General features: G+C 49.5%; 1 protein-coding gene across 13 annotated transcripts in view; it reads right to left on the bottom strand.

Moving 5' to 3' along the window:
- GDPD4 (glycerophosphodiester phosphodiesterase domain containing 4) overlaps positions 1-12,949 on the bottom strand; it is a 38,827-nt gene extending 25,878 nt beyond the window's left edge. For 2 of the 13 annotated variants that reach the window (XM_010400996.4, XM_010400994.4), the window contains exon 1: positions 12,833-12,945. The gene's annotated coding sequence lies outside the window, so the exon portion shown is untranslated. The other 11 variants (XM_039561776.1, XM_039561791.1, XM_039561782.1 and 8 more) reach the window with 11 other exon arrangements.
- Between the last annotated feature and the right edge of the window lie 717 nt (positions 12,950-13,666).

The following is a 13,666-nucleotide window of genomic DNA, read 5'->3' on the forward strand; positions in this document are numbered from 1 at the left end:
TCTCTCCAGGATACACCTGTTCACCCATAGCACAGGCTACTCGATACCTGCAGCATCCAGTTTCTCTCATGTATCAAACATCATCTGGCCTTGAGCTTCTGAATGCTTAAATAATTCACCGTGGACTCACCCCCAGCAGGAAGGGAAAGGTGTTTCAGCTTCATCACACAGTGACAGAATTTTTTGGATTGGGAGGGATCTTAAAGATTGTTCCACTAGACCAGGTTGCTCAGAGTCCCATCCAACCTGGCCTCTAACACTTCCAGGGATGTGGCATCCAAAACTTCTCTGGGCAACATCAGAGATTCATCTGTTTATCAGAGTACTTATGACACCACCATAATTAAGAATTTCATTACCTCCTACCTTAGTCTTTCCAATCAAGTCACCTCGCCAAGCCCATGGGTTATTGGGAAAGGGGTACTTCATTGCAGAGGAGGCTGGGGAATGAGGGAGAGACAAACACAACCTCCTGTCCACAACCCCCTCCACCAGCCTCTGGCTCTCCCAAAAACATGAGGCTGGTCAAAGAAGAGCAAAACACCTTTGTGTCTGGCATCCCCTGAATCCCCATTGACCCTGTTGTCCAAGCAGTATCAGTATGGCAATAAGATCTTTCAGTATCAAGAGACTCAAAAAACATAACTTGTCCCCTGCTTTGGGTTCTAGCTTCTGCTGGCATCCATCTGTCCCTCTTTTCCTGTCTTCTCCCTTTTTTCTGCCCAGAGACCTTTTCCCTCCTCTCCCAGCCCCCAAGAGAGCTACCTCATTCAGCTGCTCCTTTGAAGCCTGCAAAGGGCCAAAGAATCCCACAAAGGCAATAAACTCAGACTGAAATTTTATCTTGTCGAGTACAGAGGACAGATGTTCTCTAGCATATCTCCACTCAAGTAAATTGAGATATAAATGGCGACCCTACTGCACCTTCCAGTACCTAAAGGGGCTACTACTGAGCTGGAGAGGGACTTTGGACAAGGGCATGGAGTAACAGGACAAGAGAGAATGGCTTCAGACTGAAAGAAGGTAGGTTGAGATCAGTTCTTAGGAAGAAATATCAGTGAGTTCTTGACCAAAGCAGAAACCATCCTGCCAATCCCCAGATCATTATTTGATCCAAGGCTCCTGCTCCCTCTAGGCATACAGGGCTCACCTAGCAAATAGGAGCCTTTGAGCAGCTCTGACCCACAGCTTCAGGGGCCACTGGGTCTCTGCTGAGGAGCGAAGCACAAGGCATGCTCAAAGCACTAAACAAAAGGTGATGCTTGTGTGGAGATGCAAAGGAAAGAACTGACAGGGAGAGGGAAGACCAAGAACAATTCATCAAATTTTAGGCTGCTTCACTCTTAAGCCAGTGACTCCTACGAAGAGCCCATCTGCCTCTGCAGTTCTGCAAGATTCATGTGTTGCGATGCATTTACACCGTGCTGCTGCTGGTATCAGCAAACAGCCCAGTGGTAACTCCCAGGACAAGTCCAGGAGAAATCCCTCTTCAATGTGCCAAGACCCATGTGAGAATGAGGAAAACAAAGACAGACACAAGGACAGTCGGAAGGGTGCTTCTCAGCTCAAAATGTACTCATATCTCCAGGCACTCCGTTCTTCTCTTTATACCTGCCCCTCCAAACAGGCATCACTCCTCCCCTTTTACCTCCACATATTCTCCCTGGTTTCTGCCCTCAGGTTCATCTCTATGTTCTCAAGTAATTGTGTTCCCTTCAACACTAGCTCCCTCCTTACCACTCAGTCACCCTTCAGGTTCTCCATGTTCCTCTGTCTCATGGTTTCATCCTTCCTGGTTTCATCCTTGGTAACCAATTATCAGTCTGCTGCCACAGCTGGGAAAAGGCAATTAGAAACCATAAAAACATCCCAAGATCTCCCAAACTCCCAACGTCCGGCTGAATCTGCAGTGCTTCAGACCACATCAAACACTGACATTTGAATTCACAAGCATCTGATCCTGAGAAAGATAATATCCCAGTAACTGGGCCCATCAACAACACCGAAGCAAATGGCAGATGCAGAAGCCAAAAAAACAATTCAGTCCTTGGCAGGACTTAGCAAGAGGTTTCACAGTCCTTGCATCTAGATTTGAAGCACAGTTCTCTTAAAATTCAAAGATCGTCTGCAATTCCTGCCCATCTTTACCAGGCAAAGTTAAATGGATAAAGGGAAACAGCAAACTTGCATCCATTCACCGGAATGCCATGGGAGCAAAGAGCAACCAGGTAAACATGCATCAGTAGGATGCCAAAGTTTAGGACTCCTTAACAAGTGAGGCATGAAAGCAGTAACATATGTTTTTCTGCTCCATAAACCCCAGGGACCTCAGGTTTTCCATGGCAAACAGAGACTTTGTGTGCTTGCAGATAAGAGTCCCCATAATTGCAGGCAGTCAGACAGGGCTGCTGCCTTCCCACTGCTTGGCAGAGAGTGAGGAAAAGCATGGGAAATAGCCTGAGGGCATGAGAGAGGAACGAGAAGGAGAGCAAAATCAGGAAACATATTCAGCCACACAGCCTGAACGCTGAAAGCACTGCAAAGAGAAAAGGGCTTGAGAGGCCAGTGCATAAGCAAGGATTAAAAACCTGTGTCTTTTTGGGTGCTGGGGCCGGATCATTCATAATCCAAGGGGAAAAGGTACAGCAGCCAAATTTGCCATTGCCCTATAGCTTTTTCCCTTGGGCCTTTTAAGTATTTCTGTCCTTTCCCCTGCATCGAGGTCTCTCCCACACAATACCTTACAACGCAGGGGGTTGGTAAGGCACGGCCGGCGAGGCGGCAGCGGCGGCGGCGGAGCTGCGGCCGGGGGTGAGGGTCAGGTCAGGCTGTCCAAGGAGAAACACCCCAGCAGCAGCAATCCAGAGCCCTCGCAGCACCGGGAAGCTCACGGCGGCGGAGCGGGCGAGGAGCGGGCGGAGCCGGGAGCACCGCGGCGGTTTCAAACCGGCCCGGGCAGCGCGAGAGACCGGGGCCGGCGAACGGGGATTGCGCGGGGAGTGCGCGGGGAGTGCGCGGGGAGTGCGCGGGGAGTGCGCGGGGATTGCGCGGGGAGTGCGCGGGGAGTGCGCGGGGATTGCGCGGGGATTGTGCGGGGAGTGCGCGGGGAGTGCGCGGACCTGGTTCGGGGCTGGCGCGGGGCTGGCGCGGCGGTTCTCTGGCAGGCAGCGGCTGGCACGCGCAGCGGTTGTCCCAGAGGTAGTCCCAGAGGTTGTCCCAGCGGTTGTCCCAGAGGGCGCTGAGGCGCTCCAGCATAGGCAGCAGAGTCAATTGCCTCAGATGCCTCGAGATGAGACGACCAAGAGGGGACCTCACCTCTAAGTGTCTGCGGGGAGGGTGCCAAGAGAATGGAGCCAGGCTCTTGTCGAGAAACTGGTGCACAGGAAGCTCCACCTGAACAAGAGGAAGAACTTCTTTACTGTGCAGGTGACCGAGCACTGGAACAGGTTGTCCAGAGAGCATCTCCCACTGGAGATACTCAAGAACCACCCAGTCCTGTGCAATGTGCTCTAGGATGACCCTGCCTGAGCCATGAGGTTAGACCAGATGACCCAGTGTGGTCCCTTCCAGCTTGACCTGTTTTGATTCCGTGATTCTGTGGTTGCAGGCTCTTTCCAGATCCTACATTTCCCACTTCACTGCAAGAAGAGAGCTGGGGGAAAAAAATTGCATGGGTAACAGGAGTCACATGAGGGACACAGAGATGGTCATTTCTCAGCCCCTGAGCATGGCCAGCTTCTCCTAAAAATCTGTAAAAAGACAGCAGAAAGGAGTGATGCCCACTCTGCCTGTTCCAGTGTTTCCAAGGGGTTTGGAGGACTAAGAGATTCCTTGAACCTGAGCTGAGCCTCTCCAGCATCTGCAGCTCCGTAGCCTGGAGATTCCTGCCACCACTCTTTGGGGGATCACTTCCTGGCCTTTCCCCTGGCACTCTTCCGCAGCATCACACCAACAGAAGCAAAGGAATAAAACTTCCTGGCAAGCTGCCGGTTGATCACCATCATCATGAGCTGCACATAGATCTTGCCACTAGCCAGAAAAGGTCAACAAAGAGAATCCCTTAAACCTGCATTTCTGCCCTACAGTCTGCCCAAGGCTCTTGATCACCATCCAGCATCCCGTTTATTTGACTATCATCTGCCTTCAGTTTCTTTCCAGGAAATGAATGAGGCGTAACCCAGGAAATGAAAAAAAGATCAAATAAAATAAAGATAGTTGTAATCTCCCTGTGATAAAGAATATACTCTATATCCTCTCCCTGGCAGATGTTAATTATAGTTTATCAGTATGACCTTCAGCAGTTTCTTGATAAGCCCTGATCTGGGATCCCAGGGAGTGGCACAGCCTGGGACAAACACATGCAAGGCATGTCTCATGCGTTGCTTATCTGTTGGCTCTGAGGTGGAAGAACACAGCCCTTAGCAGAAAGAAACAACAAGGCTTAACACGGGAAACAACAAGCAGATGTGGATATAGAAGGGGAATAACAGCTCCTGCAGTGACTGCAGGGACAATACTTCTCCTTTCCATTTGTTGTAGTACACCTCTAACAGGCAGTGGCTGTGGCTTCCAAAGACATGGAGAGATTTCCACCAAGGTCCATGCCCTACATTGTGGAACACCTCACCACATTTTGAACAGACAAAAATAATCAAGCCCATTTCAAACAAATACTGCCAAAATCCTGTATCTATTACACAGGGACTTACCCCATCACAGAGGACATCCAGGAAGAGCTGTGCTGGGAATGGCTGCTGTCCCCTGCTCAGCCAGAGGTGCCTCAGCTGTGGATACATGCTTTAAGGAAAGATCTTCTCAGGCAACCAATCAATTTTGTGGGGTCAATTTAAGAAGCCCTTGAGGTGCCCCCATGGCTAAGAATGAGTGATACGGGTTTAGAAATGCTCTGCAGCCCCAGATGTCTAAACATACCCCTACATGGTGAAGCAAGCCTCACTCCAAGGTGAGAGCTATTGACCTTGAAACAAAACCCGACATCAGCCATGAGAATTTAGCATAGAAAAGGCATCTTAATCCCTGGTTTTATTCCAGAGTGATCATCATAGGAAATAAAGCTGCATAGCTGAAACACATTTTTGCACAAATCACATTTTTCCTCCCCCAAAACTCTCCCCTAGAACTGTTTACTGTCTCTGTTTCTTCAAGGTTCCTCTCTGAAGAGTGTCTCACAATCAGAGGACTGGAGCACCTCTCCTGTGAAGACAAGCTGAGAGAGTTGGGGCAGTTACTGACTTTAAACTGAAAGAGTGCAGGTTTAGATTAGATATTAGGAAGAAATTCTTCACTGTGAGGGTGGTGAGGCACTGGTACAGGTTGCCCAGAGAAGTTGTGGCTGTTCCATCCCTGGAAGTGTCCAAGCTCAGGTTGATGGGGCTCTGAGCAACCTGGTTTAGCAGAAGGTGTCCCTGCCCATGGCACGGGGTTTGGAATGAGATATCTTAAGTTTCCTTCCAACCCAAACCATCTCATGATTCTATGTTTAGAGCATGTTTGTCCCCAGGTGCAGACCCCAGGAGTCATCACTCATTATTCACAGCCAATTGCAGAAATCTTATTTAATCATACTTTTCATCATTAGAAATTACAGCTGTTTTTCTTCATTTTCAAAGCACTTTTCAGGCTATATTAACAAATGTGTGCCCAGGAAATTATTGTCCAAGTCTCAGAGCATTTACAATGGGTTTTATACAAATGCTTTCAGCTTCATGTGGAAACAGGCAAGGGGAAATCATCATGTTTGTAAAAGGGTCTCAAAGTGCTACAACAGATTTTCCCTCTCGTCTGCTAGGAGCAAAATGAGTGTTTTGAATAAAGCGGAAAAGGAAAAGAGGAAGGAAGGAAGGAAGGAAGGAAGGAAGGGAGGAAGGGAGGAAGGGAGGAAGGGAGGAAGGGAGGAAGGGAGGAAGGGAGGAAGGGAGGAAGGGAGGAAGGAAGGAAGGAAGGAAGGAAGGAAGGAAGGAAGGAAGGAAGGAAGGAAGGAAGGAAGGAAGGAAGGAAGGAAGGAAGGAAGGAAGAAAAGAAAGAAAGAAAGAAAAGAAAGAAAGAAAGAAAAGAAAGAAAGAAAGAAAGAAAAAGAAAGAAAGAAAGAAAAAGAAAGAAAGAAAGAAAAAGAAAGAAAGAAAGAAAACCAAGAGGTAGAGAAAGATTTTTTTTCAATGCCATGTCTTTGGCTGGACTCAGGCATAATCTGATCCAAGTGTTCTTGGGTACATGGGCACTTTCCCAGCATAGCAGAGATGAGCATGACTGACAGGTATCTTTGTCTCTGTTGGTGCCAGACCCCTAAGCAGAGTCTTTCCTCCATTTTTTACTCTGATCAGCCTTCATATACCTTATTTATAAACCATTTCTTGGGTTATACAGCACCTCATCTCAGTCTTGGGTTCCCACCTCAAAAAGACAGAGCCCTTTAGGGAAGCTGGCATCCTTCCCCTTAGCAACACAGGTAAGCAGAGGCAGAAATTAGCCCCAAAAGGGATCAGGAACAGCTACCTTCCATCTGTGATCACACAGAGACCTTCCACCCCCCAGCCAGATGCTGGTCCCAGATGGCAGCAGTGAGATGTCCATGTCTGGGTGTTACTTCGCTCAGCCAAAGAGGGAATCAGGACCATCACTGAGCTCCAGGTCAAGCCTCAAAATGGAGACTCAGCATGACCAGTTTGGGGTGAGATGCTGCTCCCCACACATCAGTGTGGTCAACAGGAGAAGGTAAGAGTTTTGTTCTCACTGTGCTTGTGGTCGTGCAGTGTCACCAGCAGCAGTGTGTGCAGACGTGCTCAGCTCAGCCCTGTGCAGCACGTGGGCACAGCCCCGGGCTCTGCCCCTGGGTGGCCCACAGCTTTCTAAGAAGTCGCTCTCCCACCATTGAAAAGCCACTGTGGGGAGGCAAAAAGTGCTTCCATGCCTCAAAGCCTGCCTGGGCGGGAGGAGGAGGAGGAATAAATCCCTTGGAAATAAATAAAAAAGAGCTCAGAAAGGAGGGAAAAATTTCTTTGAAGCTATAAATCCTACTTTGTGCATTTCAGCATGCCCTGGCTTGGGTCCCTCTCTGCTCCTGGGAATGCCTAAGCAGCTCTTTGTGCCCTGCTATTAAGGGGAGACGAGGAGATTTGGGCGCAGTGTGGGGGACCCTCTCCAGCCCCACAGCCCCACCGAGGCCTGTGCATCACCACAAGCATCATCTCTGGGGGAAGACTTTGTCCCTGAGCCAAGAGGGGAGAAGAAAAGAGGTTTCCAGATTGCATACCTCGGCCCAGCAGCTCTGCAGAGCGCTATTCAGCCTGGACAAAGGACAGGGGCCCTGGACAGCCACTGTGCTGAAGACCCCAAGCGCTGGCCCTCCCCCAGGCTGGGTGTTAAAGTTCAAGCCTTGGAGCCAAATGCCCTGCAAGGAGGAGAGGAAAAGGGAGGAAAGGAGCCTTTCCATGTCACCAGACAGAAGTTTATCCGTTTAGTTATTGACAGTATCCAAGTGCATGAGGGCTAGCCAGCTTTTGCACCGTAAGAATGTGGTGCTGCTGTTCTCAGAGAAAAATCCTTTTTAGCTAATTAAACACTACCACAATTCTGCATAAGGCATCTCAGAAAATTCTGAACTCATTTCAGAGCCAGCTTTTGCACCGTAAGAATGTGGTGCTGCTGTTCTCAGAGAAAAATCCTTTCTAGCTAATTAAACACTACCACAATTCTGCATAAGGCATCTCAGAAAATTCTGAACTCATTTCAGAGCAACAGGATATTCTGACACACAAATCCCCTGACCTAACCTCAAACCACGGATGCAGCGAAGCCAGCACCCAGAGCCTCAGTTTCCCAGTTCAGGGTTGTGCCAATAGTACAAGAAGATCCAGCAGGTCAGGACTCTATGGCTCATTTGATTTTCATCCATCTGCTAGTGTGAGACATGGAGTTTGCTTAGCAAAGTCAAGAAGATTAGCACAGATAACCCATGGGCAGAGCCTCGATGGACCTCCTCAGGGCCAAGGACACACAGCACAGTCACATCTGCTGGATCAGCACCCAGCAGCGCTCACATCCCAGCATCCTGGAGGAAACGAGTGATTTATTCAGCTGTAGAGCTTGGGGTGGGTGTTCTCATTCCTCCATTGATCTTTCCTGGAAGACTGGTTAGAATCATAGAATCATTAGGATTGAAAAGCCCTCTAACATCAAGTCCAACCATTAACCCCCCACCGTCATGCCTACCACTGAACCATGTCCCCAGGTGCCACATATACACATTTTTTCCAGGTGACTCCACCACTTCCCTGGGCACTCTGTTCCAATGCTTGAGCACCCTTTCAGTGAAGAAATTTTTCCTTATATCTGATCTAAACTTCCCATGGTGCAACTTGAGGCCATTTTCTCTCCTCTTGTTACCTAGGAGAAGAGACAGATGCCCACTTGGCTGCAGACTCCTTTCAGGTAGTTGTAGAGAGTATTAAGGTGCCCCCTCAGTCTCCTTTTCTCAAGACTAAACATTCCCAGCTCCCTCAGCCACTCCTTGTGGCTCCATCTCCTCTGTGGTCAAGTGGTCACCCTGATCACCCAGAACAGCCAGCGAAGAGAAATGGGCCCAACTCAGCTCATGCAAGGGCAGATGTCTAAATAGGCCAGATGAACGGCCTCACACACACCCAGAGTGCCAGGGCACAAGCCCAGCCCAAAAAGAAAGGGCATTCATCGCTTAAACCCAGCAAGCCCTGCCAGTTCACCTTCAAGGAACTTCTGCATCCTGGCACAGAGAGGACGAGGCCACAACTGCCAGGGGGTTGTCATCCTGTTGCCATACAAAGGGACAGCCACAGAAATTCTGCATGTGGGGTGACATGAAGCAGTCACAGGGGCCACAGGTGGGTCCATGGGTAGGACCACATGTAAGGCACCAACAGGCTGATTCAGGGCAGTAGTACTCAACCCTACAGTGCCTCATTCTCACAGAAGGGCCAAAACCTCACCCCTCCCTGTCCCCCCAAACAGAGAGGAATATAGAACAGACCCAGCCTGGTAGCAGGTTGCCAACTGGCAGCAGAGAGGGAAGGAAGAGGTCACAGCAGCAAAGCACTAAGATGAAGGCTGGAAAATCTGAGGGATGGAGAAGATAAAAGGGTTGGCGTTATTCACCTGCATTTCTTGCAAGGATTGGGTCTTGCTCAACGAAAAACTTCTTAAAAGCTTTGCAGGGAAAGAGAGCACTTAGGACAGAGGCACCATGACCCCACAGAACCTTTCTGACGGCTTTGAGGCATGAATCAATTAAAGCAATCACAGAGCAAAGGTTAATCAGTAGCAAGTACATCTTAAGAAATAAGTAGTCTTTCAAAAAGCAACTGCTTTTGCCAATTCCCCCCTCCCCTTTTTCTAAAGTGTCCTTTATTTCTCCAGCTCTGGAGACTTTCCAAAGTAAGGTCAGTGATTAAGAGCAGCTGCCGAAAGGACCAGACTGAGTCGGTGGCGGCAGCCGGGGCTGCCGGAGCAGAGAGGACCGGACCCGTAATTGTCACCAAGGCTGAGTGCTGTAAAAGTGTCTCAGGGATTGAAAACCTTCCAGGGGCTCCCAGCCTAATTGGAGCAGATGGAAGCTGGAGAAACAAGGAATAGCTCACAGTTGCATTGGAGAACAGAGGAAATGAAGCAGGAGAGTAAGGCAGAGACTGACTCTAAAGCGTTTCTGCACAGGCAGTGAGACTCCAGCAGGCCTACAGCAATGCTCCGAGCTGCTCCCGGCCCGTGCCCTGCTTGCAGATATGTGCTTCTTTCTTCTTGCACCCAACATGGGAGCTGACGTCAAAACAGCCGCCCTGGGCAGCAGCCACAGCCTCATTCACACATGTACTCATTCCCCCACCCAGCCCTGCCCTCCTTCCCTGCCTGCTGCTATTCTCGTGCTCCCTGCTGCTATTATAGCACAGCACCATCACAGCCAACCTCTTACCCTGTCACCTCTCCTTGCAAGTGTTGATGAAAGAAAAGAGCTGGCACACTGTGGTGGCCCCAAGATCTTCCCTTGGCACCAGACCTGCAGAGGGTGAGTCCCAGGACAGGGTTTCTCATCTCTTTCTTGCTACAGCATCATGTGCACTCACATAGACTACAGCTGCTCAGCCACTGGAAAGGACCTGGGCCACGAGCATGGAGAGTCCATCCTGACCCTGGCAGCAGGTTTTCATCATGCTTAACACACCTTCTTCCCTGGAGACACCACAAAGACTGGTAAGGCAAACAATGACAGGGGAATAGGATCAATAGGACATGGGCATGTTCATTAAATCCATGTATCACAGAATGGTTTGGGTCGAAAGGGATTTTCGGTTCCAACCTCCTGCCATGGGCAAGGACATCTTCCTGTTCAAGCCTCTGAAATATCAATGTTTCTACTTCCCTCCTCTTTTCCTGGAGAGAGAAAGAAATGCAGCAAGTGCCAATGTCCTGCTGGTGGGGAGAATAACTGGGAACATGACCAAAGATGCTCTCTGTTTACTAGGTTTTTATAAAATGCCAAGCCCTCAGCCACCAAAAAGCAGCCAGCTGTGAGTCCTGCTTGAATGCTGCTGGGAGAGCAGTGTCCAGCACATGAATAACATGATGAGGACAAGATGTTGAGGAGAGGAGCACGTGCAGGCAGGTTGCTCAGCTCCCTCACACTACATGCCTGTAGCTGGAGCAGAGGGTGCAACGTGGAGCCAAGCCTGTGCAGCCTCAGGACTCATCCTGCCACGAGTGCCAAGCTGCTCTACCCACACCAGCTCTTTTCTTTCCTTTCAGTAAGACCTGCAACACAAAGGATCTTCTCCCAACTTTTTATCCGATCTGCTCACCTAAAATGCAGCCCTAGACCCTTTTGGGGTTTGCTGCACACCACAGAGATCTCTGGGGCAGTTCTACAGGCCAACACACAGGAGGTCACTCCAAGATGAGGTACAGACCTCTTCCTGCAAGATATCCTGAGACACGGAGTCAGGTTTGGACCAAGGCCAGGGTGTTGCTGCACATGTGCATGGTGTTGCAGTCTACAGGGAACGACCGCTGCAGAGCTCCCTGCACCCTGTCCCCCATGCAAAGCCACCGAGCTGGGGCTTTGCCAATGGGCAGGATCTGCTCCACGCTGGAGCATGTGTGTCTCAGCTGATGGGTGGTAGCTTCTGAAAGTGTCTACACACAACCTGAAAGTTTTGCCTGAAGGAGAGCCTCTGGGCTTTCAGAGAAAAGAAGGGTACATTTTCAAAGGGCCACAAACTTCTAGAAGAAAAAATAAATCAACTTTTCTCTTTTAATTTGGCTGATACTTTATCACATTGAGCGAAACTGTATGGTAACAACTTGCACAGAGGTACATTGTGAGCCGCAGGCAGCCTCACAACAAGCTGACACAACTAAATTTAAAGAACTGTGTTTCCATCACCAGAAATGATACATAAAGTTCAAAAGACACCATTTGCTCACCTCCTTGGTCCAATGTCATGTCATAAGGAAGTCCCAGGACTGGTCGTGAGAACAAGCTTTGTGTTTGTATTCTCCGCAAGGATTTCAAATTGCCCTGAAAATCTTGCACACCTTTTAAAAATTTCAATAGTGAAGTTATAAAGGAAGTGACAGATTTGGCTCCCTTCACATTCAGAACAATTTTTAATTACAATCCAGCTGGTCTCATGGTACATTATGCCTTTTTTTGTTGTTAAATGCAGCTTAAAATCTTTCAGCACCTGTAGGAAATGATTTCTGCTCTCTCTTGTCCTTCCACCTGGTATCATCTCTCAGAACTTATATGGGGAGATGTTACATTGTGAGATCAGGATTCCCAGAGAAAGTGTAGAAGTGAAGAGGAGGTGATGTACACCATGGGCTGGACCTCCAGCTAATCAAAGCTTGCACTTTGCAACTTAAAGTTGTCCAGGTGCCAGTCTCCAGGTTCACATCAGCTGAGTGCCTGATTCTGAATTAAAATTCACTCTTTCCCAGAAGCCAAAATTCCCCTGTTTCAGTGCTAATTGTGGTTATGCCTACAAATAATGTGGGAGCATTTGGACAACAGCAGACTAAAGCCAGGGTCAAATCCTGTTTCAGCTGCAAACTGAGCTGCTCTCTGAACAGTTGCCCATCACAGCCCCCAGGGTGACTGCAGCATCAGGGCAGATAGTGGACTGCAGTGTTGCTTCCAGCCTTTCTAACCAAGTCGCGATTATTTACAGCTGTTCCCAGATGTTACCCGTTCACGGGTTATTTGTTCCTGAGTCGACCTCCCCGTTCACACGCTAGGCAAGCTCAGGGGAAGAGAGAAAGAGAGGCTCCTTTCTCTCTTTTACTATGGAAACAGCCCTTTATCCCAAGGATTGCGAATGCTCAGCCGCCGTTTCCCTCCCACCGCTGCCCCAGCTACAGCGACCCCATGAGCCACCCGCCGCTCACGCCTCATCCCGGCTCCCCTTGATCCGCTCAACAGGTCACACCAACTCATCCAGCACGGACCCTGCGTGAAGCAGGACTGCTGAGCACCTTCTCCTCCCCAGCAAACTACCAGAAAGCCCCCTGCTCGCCCATCACCCGCTTCCCTCCCCTTTTGTTATCGTTTCTCCCTATTCTCCGGCTCTCTGCGCTTTGTTTCTCGCTGAAGCCCAGGCGGGAGCCGGGTCAATCGCCCGCTGTCGCATCCCAACCAACACACTCAAAAAACCCACAGATAACAAAGGAAAAGCGGAAAAAATCTCGCCACCTCGGCGCTAACTTTCAAAGCAAGCAGGGAGTAGCAGGCAGGGGTGAAGTTCAGCAGGCAGGAGCATCTCTGAGAGTTCGGGGGCAGGAGGTAACTCACCGCGCCGTGATGCACATGGAGGGGTTATTTTTGCTTTCCGCTGCACTTGGGTTGCTGTGTCCCCCGCCTGTGACACTCCGGGACGCGAATGGTGGCACCGCTGTGTGACACCCGGTATTAGAGAGGCTGCTGGAGCCGTCCCTCCCACGGTAGGAGGGGCCATGAGAGGCTTAATAAATTCAGTCCCCAAGGCTAGAGAAATTAAAATCTCATCATGGGACGCAGACAGCTGCTCATGGCATGGCTCTGGGAGACACCGGGGACTTAGGGACGAACTTAGGATTGATTCGTTCATCCCTTGCCCACCCAGAACAGGAGAGGCTCGTATTCACATCCGACCTTGGCAGAATTAAGCGTCCAAAGGATGGGGTTTGAGGAAATATCCCAAAGGAGATTCGGGAAAGATGTGTCATCGTTGACCCTCGGAATTAAAACTCCTGAACCTCCTCCATGAAAATATTTTCCATGCCTGTAAGCCCCAGGCAGGAATCCACTACACCAGGTTTCTGAGCAACCCCGGATGCAAACCCGCTTATTTTACTTGGGTTTTTGCATGGTTTTGGGCTTTAATATCTAAATCCTATTAGAGTTATAACTTCCTTTGAAGGGGGAGAGGGGACAGGTCAGTACAACAAAAGCAGGTTGTATTTTGTAACCTCCAATGCACCCTGGACTTTCAGAGAGGCAAAATCTCATAATAAAGTTCCTCAGGACAGGAAGCTGCACAACCTCATGCAGCTCTTCCTGCTCCATAAAAGTTCTTTGCCACATTAGAAGCTAAACAAACATCCCCTCCAGCCCTGAAGGGCTCTCTGAAACACTACTAGTGCAGTT

This window comes from Corvus cornix, chromosome 1 (genome assembly GCF_000738735.6).
Source record: "Corvus cornix cornix isolate S_Up_H32 chromosome 1, ASM73873v5, whole genome shotgun sequence".
Taxonomy (NCBI): Eukaryota; Metazoa; Chordata; class Aves; order Passeriformes; family Corvidae; genus Corvus; species Corvus cornix.